A 7,228-nucleotide genomic window follows, 5' to 3' on the forward strand; every position below is an offset into this window, starting at 1 on the left:
TAAGGAAATAGCTTTTAATAATGACAACAGCTCAAATCGAGGGTTTACTCTGTGACAACGCCATCATAAACATTTTACAAATACCGACTCATTTAAAACCTCACACCACCACCAAAAAACCTAGAAGGAAAGTATTGGTGGCATTTCCATTTTACAGATGAGGCACATTAAGGTAAGTGACTCTTCCCCAGGCATTGCAGGTTACAAGCAGAGGAGCGAAACTGGATTCCAACCCAGGCGGTCTGGCTCTCCAGCCTGGACGTTTAACCACAAAGCTGCGGCTGCCTCACTTAGCCAAACATTGGGAATGTCTCTTATCCAGTGGCTAAACATTCAAGTGATTTATACTTAGTGATACGTAAGTTGGTTACCAAGGTTGCATTACAGAATCAAGGACTCAGAGTGAGAAGGAACTCTAGAAGCATGTGCGGTACGAACGTGGTCTTCAGCTCTGCAGAGCTGACATGGTTAACTTAGAAATTCACGTGTGATGTCCAAGCTTGGATGCTTGCTTTGGAAATATGGCATATTTGTGGGCTCTTGGCATCTATGATTTTTCTTCCAAAGCTCCTTGGTGACCAAATTCATGGCTTCCTCTCCTTGAGTCAATTTCTAAACAAGGTCCAGGCTCTCAGACCCCTGCTAGGATGAATCATAGAAAGGTGAGTGTGACATGTTATGCTCCTTATTTTCCCAGGGTGGTTACACGGGGTCATTTTTTTGCTGTCAGTTTCAAAAAGAACTCTTGTTTGGAATGTTTGCTTGTTTGAAGACTTTTTATGAGAGGAGTTTCTACAACTGCTTCGTGCCAGAGTTTTCCATGTATTTTCTGCTTTTTATTTAGTCTGCCAGAATTATTAGAAATTTGAAAGGCATGTCAGGACTAATTCTAGTTCAACTTGCTCTATTTAATAATAATAAAGTCAATAATTGCTTTTATATTTAGAGCATGTATGTGCCAGAGGCTTTATATGTGTTTCTTAATTCTTAGCAATTTTCTTATGAGGTAGGTGCTAAAATTATACTGATTTTTCGGGTGAGATTGCTAAGGATAAAGAATATTAAATGATTCAAGCTGGAATACAATACTGAATTAACTTGAAATTGTAAGGCCCCTGCTCTTAAGCCCTGCGTTTCCCAGCCTCCTCCACGTCTGCTGACATTTACACTATTATAAAATTTGGAGGGTCCACATCCTATCATGGATTAAAGTGTGACCTTTCTCCTTTCTAACCATACTTACAAATGCAATTTGCTTCTATAGATTCTTATGGTCTAGAAATTACTTTCGTGTTTGAATATGACCTCATTTAATATTTATAAGCAACATATGAAATTCAATGATAATAACCATTTTATAGCAGAAGACGCAGAGCTCCCCTAGGCATGTGACTTGCCAGGGTCTCGCAGCTGGTCCAGGAACGTGAGGTTAACCTGAACACCTACAGCTGTGTTTCCTGGACTGTGGGCTGTGTTCACCTACACTTTCAGGATGATTTGCCATTTTAATTACCTCTCACTGTAGTTTACCGAATATTCTTCTTTAAATCACTCTTCTCTCCTTTTTACTAAGTCTTTCCCTAAACAATGATACAGTAAATACACAGGCTTGATATTTTTTTTCTAGTAAATGAGACAATAAATATACATCTTGTTTACCCTTTATGTCACCCCTGGGAATTTATATCTCCCCTCATTCTATGTCATTGACATCGCTGTTGTCCTCTCTGATATTTACATACTTCTTACTCCTCATCCTTAACATAGTAACTCTGCCACTTTTCATCTAACTCCCCAAATCAGGGCATTTAACACCAACAAACCAAGCCTAAGCATTTACATCATATATCACCTGACAATCATAACAAACCATGGAGTTAAAAACTCACATATGCATATCAACAGATAAACAGATGCCAACATTGTTACATGTCTTTTAATCAGGCACAGTCATTATTAGCTCCCATAAATTTCATATTAATTACTCAATTAACCAAACAATCTAGTCATACACTTAGTGATTCCAGCAGCAGTGCAGTAGACCTAAAATCATGACCACTCCTTTTCTGAAGTTACAGGCTAGTGGGACAAGACCTAAGTGCCATGAGGAGAAATCCTGCACAGAAAGGAGATAGAGAGGACCAGCCCTCTCCAATACCATTGCGTCTCAGCCAACCAAAGTCAACTGCAGGCCCTAAGGCACTAATATATCACTGAACAATGAGTATTTCAGACCCCTCACTCTTTAGTCATCAAGAACACCATGTATGGGTATAATTTTGTAAGATTTAGAGACAGTTTGAAATTAATTCGTGGTCCACAGAGTCCATGTATTCCAGGTTATAGGAAATAGAAAAACTACTTGGGAAGCAATTGTAATAGCCCAACCTCAAGATGACAAATTAAGGCAGTGGTTGTGAGAATAAAAAGTAAGATGCTAGATTTGAAGAGACATTTAGGAACCAGAATGGCTAAGAATGTCTATGGGGAATAAAAGAGAAATAAAATAGGAATGATGGACAAATCTTACATTTTGGGTTGATGACTTCTGGGGATCCTGGGAAAACCAGGGCTGGAGCAGATAAAAGTGAGAACCCCACATAGACGCAGACCTGAGACAAGACCAAGGTGGAAGGAGCACTCTGATGGGCAAGTATCCATAGTTGTCAGGAGTTTAGAAACAGACGTCTGGAGGGCAGCCCTGCTGACTTTAATATCATCCTCTGGTCACTGTAGATGTGATATGTTGCTTTTGTAACAGCTACTGTGCCAAAGTCCAGCACTGGTGGACATTCACAGAATTCATCATGATTTCTTAAGCATGGGCAGGAGATACATCTAAGAGACCTGGGAATTCCTCCACTTTCTCTGAGATGAAGTCTCAGAGGTTGTCCAAAGGTGAAAGTCCTATGCGTGAAGAGCTGGTGGTACAACGTCGGGAGAATTTCAGGCATTTTTGAGGAGCAAGCACATTGTTGCTGGAGCTATAGGCAAAGGGGGAGGACTCGAGTACACTGTAGTCAGCCTCACCACCCACCCTAGAAGTTGCTTTTAGAGGAGGAATAACTTCAAGGTGGTTGCTGAGGTCAGCCACTGGGGAGAGGGGTGAAGGAATCCAAAACCATAATTATGGGTGGAACACATGGACTGTCTGGTTGGGCTGTGGGCCACCGTGTGAAGCCTTCCACATCATCAAGATATCCTGAGGTACTGAGTTTTGGAGTAGGATACTTTTGTTGTCCTGACACATGTGGTAGAAATTTTAGATAGAGAAAGTTCTCGAGAATCCCATCCTTGTTAGACGATGCCTTGAAAAATTATTTATTTATAGCCAACAAATACATTGCTTACTTTCTTCTCTCTCCCTCTGCTCTTCTCTTTTTATCTCAGTTTTTATCTTTGACTTAACTCTAAATTTTATTAGAACCTCGCCCATTCTTCACAGATACCAAATACGGTGATTTTGCAAATCCAGCCTCTCTGATGGTAGGGAAAAGTGATAAAGCCATATATGTATGGCTGCATTAGCAAGTACCTTACAGAAATAAGTACCAATGGGATAAGTGAAGGAGTTTCCTCGGGGTGGGATGTCTTTGATTTTTAGGATTTGTGCTATATACATCATAATTCACAAAAAAATGGAAGTTTTCCTTTTATTCATTATTGTTATTTTAAGTCACTGAACACAGTTGTAAAATATTTTCGACAGTCTTCTCTTGGAATAAGCTACAGACATGTTAGGAAATTATCAGAGAACAAAGATTTATGTGGAAAGATTAAATAAAAAAGATTCCAAAGACCACCAATCATGACAGAGAGGTTACTTTGCTTTTTTCACTTCCCCCAGTAGAGGTTTTAAGTAATGCACTCTGAGAACAGCCATGGAACGATGCAGAGGGAAGCCGGTGGTTTTCGAGCAGGGTCAGGCCCTTTTCCTGCAAAGGGCCAGAGAGTGAGCGTGTTAGGCTTTTTGGGCCATAGGGTCTCTATCACAAGTACGCAGTCCTGTCACTGTAGTCAGAACAAGCATAGACAATATGTAAATGAATGGGCATGGCCATGTTCCAATAAAACATTATTTATAACCACCGAGATTTCAATTTCCTGTAATTTTGATGTATCACAAAATATTCTTTTGATTTTCTTTTCGATCACCTAAAAATATAAACCACCTTCCCGGCTCACAGAAACAGGCAGTGGGCTGGCTTTGGCTGTAATTTGCCTGCACCTGCTTTAAAGCCAAGTGTTTCCACGGTCCTGTGTCCTGGAGACATGAGCCGGACACTGGCATTCAGCGTCACATTAACCTGTGATCTAGCACATCGAATACAAAATGGAGGAGTTTGAGGGTTTTCTTTCGCTTCCAAATCTAGGATTAAATGGCCAAACATGCTTTAAGAGATTTATCTTCAGCGGTCAAAAGTCACTTTCTAGATAAATGGTAGCAGTTCTGTAATTTGGGGCTTCTTTCTGCAATACTCTGTGAGAATCTTACCAGAATACGACAGTGACATATTCCAGCACTGTCTGGATTCTGACATGATGTTTAAGGATGTCTAACTGGACAGATAATTTAAAACTCTGCAGTCCACAAGTGAACGTCCTTTTCCTGCGTCTTGGACTTCTCCATTTAGGAAAGAAAGAGTTTACTTCTGACTGTCATGAGAAGACTTAAGCAAATTCCAAGGCTCTATAAGAATAAGTCGTCTTGCATTTGAAAAGAAAAGACAAATCCTAAAAGCTAAAAGTGCAGCCACGGCCCATCCTTAGGGACTCACTGAGAGCGTGATATGGGAGGCAGAGTTTAAGCGATAGGATGAAGTCATGGTGAGATAAAATAAAGTCCTTTCGTATTAAATTAAATTGCTGTATGCTCAGGGAACGTTAGCCTAAACCCAAAGTATGGAGGGCAGGACTAATCAAATCTTTGAGAGGAGCTATTTCAGTTTGTTACAGTCTCCTTACATCTGAGCTCTCAGGCAAATACTCTTTAGCATTTTATGTGCCTTATTTTTCTGCGAAATCTGATTGAAGTCAGGACAGCCGTGCCTGTGAATGCAGCAGCTAGGCTTTTCCACATCGAGGATTCCAGATCAAAGAGATCCTGGCTGCAGAGGCTGAATGAGTTGAAAGAGCTGACGTTGAAAGAGTTCATGTAGATCAACTTTTTTCTCCTGCGCAGGAATTAAATACAACGCTAGGAGGAAAGTAGGATGTTGGTCATTCCTCAGCTGGGATGGAGTCCCCCCAAGTCTTTGTGAGGAAATGGCTGGAAACCAGTTTTTCTTTCTGATTAATGTGAGAATAGAAAGTTTTAAATGTCTAAGTTTATTTTCTGCTCTTTTATAGTTTTAACCTGTTTATTGTTCATTGAAGGGATATAACTTGAGTCAAAAGAGAACTGCCTACTCACTATCTAAAGCTAAATTCTCCACTTTACAGATCAATATGGTATAAAAAATTCCTGACTAATCTCACGGACACACACACAGAACAGTTCACCAGCCAGCACAGTTGTTACACATGTCCTGGCTGCTTCCTGAAGATGGAAGCAGAGGTTGGAGTGATGTGGCCTCAAGCCAATGCATGCTGGCAGCCACCAGAAGCTGGAAGAGACAAGGAACGGATTTTGCCCTAGAGTTTCTGGAGGAGGTGTGGACCTGCCTACCACCTGGATCTCAGATTTCTAGTCTCTAGAACTGCAAGAGAATGAAGTTCTGCAGTAGCCCTAGGCAACTAGTACATGCACAAACCAACAGGTACAGCTCAGTGGATTATCAGAAAAGCGAATACTTATGACCACCGTCTAATCAAGAAAGATTACCAATACCCTATAGGCCCCCTCATTCTTGTCCTGACCACAACCTTCTCCATCCTCCCTACATGTAAGCACTATCCTGATTTCTATAATCATAGTTCATCTATAGCTGCTTTGAACTTTGAATAAATAATAATTCAGACTGCAGTTTCTTTGCATGGCTTTCCCCTCTCAGTATTATATTGTGTATTATACTGTGAGTTTGTCCGTGTTGCTGTGATTCGCTATAGTTTGTTCATTTTCATTACAGAATGTTATTTTACTGTATGGCTATACCACAATTTATTTATCTGTTATACTATGAAGGGGACATGTGAGTTGTTTCCAGTTTTAGGCCATTGTAAACAATGCTGCTATGAACATTCTTCTACATTGTTCGTATGCACACATCTTCCTTGCTTCCTTCCTCCTTTTCTTCCTGTTTATTCTCAGGTGTAATTGCTGGGTGTGCATATGTTTAACGTTAGTAGATAATGTCAAACAACACTGCTGTGTGGGGTTCCTGAAACATCACATCCTCTCCAGAATTTGGTATTGTTAGACTTTTACTTTCAGGTTTTTAAATTCTATTTTCACTGCACTGTTGAGGATGTAAATGCATCTCGTGTATCTTTTTTTAAAAAATACAAACTTTTATATTAAAGAATAAAATACATAGAAAAAAGTACAAAACTCTTGTGTTAAACTCAATGAAGTGAAAGTATCCATGATACGACCATCCAAATCCATGTTACCAGCATCCCAGAAGTCTTCCTTGCATCCTCTGGGATTACACTCTCTCTACTCCTCAAAGGTAACCAACCACAGCTTTTATTCTGTGAATAGTTTTGTTTGACTCGAACCTTATATTAATGGGCTCACATAGAATGTATCTTTTTTCTGTTTGTTGACAGGGCCTACAGTGACACTCCATTAGCAAAAAGCACACCTAGTGCTCAGGAACCAAGGCTCCTCGGGGAAATGGCTGATTCCAGGGCTTGAAGAGGAAGAATACCAAATGAATCTGGACTGTCTTGTGCCAGAAAGTGAGAAGTGCTTTTAAAAAAATAGAGTCATGTCAAAAGGACTTAGACGCTAACCTGACATAACACTCAATGGTTAGAGTTGGAACAATTGGGGCAACAAAATAAATAATTATGGTATTGCATTATAACTCAGATTCCACTGAGGATGGCTAAAATTAGTGCATGAAACCTTAAAGAGAAACAGAATATTTGCATAGCCTCCAGTAATCTTCCTGAAAATATTTATTAATTACTCCAGTGGTTTTGATTTTCCTCTTTCCAGGAGGTGAAACTTACTTCTCCTCCCCTTGAATGTGGGCTGGACTTAAGGACTCACTTCTAATAAATAGTGAATGGAAAGAGAAAATGATAACTTTACAGTGGAGAAAGCTGGCAGACGCCAGCA

The 7,228-nt window shown here is 40.0% G+C and overlaps 1 long non-coding RNA gene across 1 annotated transcript; it reads left to right on the top strand.

The window, feature by feature from the left end:
• The first annotated feature begins 378 nt into the window (after positions 1-378).
• LOC138918135 (uncharacterized) lies at positions 379-6,482 on the top strand. Its single transcript, XR_011427131.1, has 2 exons — positions 379-662; positions 5,443-6,482. It is a non-coding gene; the product is annotated as an uncharacterized lncRNA (long non-coding RNA).
• Positions 6,483-7,228: the final 746 nt, after the last annotated feature.

The sequence above is a fragment of the Equus caballus genome, chromosome 16 (genome assembly GCF_041296265.1).
Source record: "Equus caballus isolate H_3958 breed thoroughbred chromosome 16, TB-T2T, whole genome shotgun sequence".
In the NCBI taxonomy this organism is placed as follows: Eukaryota; Metazoa; Chordata; class Mammalia; order Perissodactyla; family Equidae; genus Equus; species Equus caballus.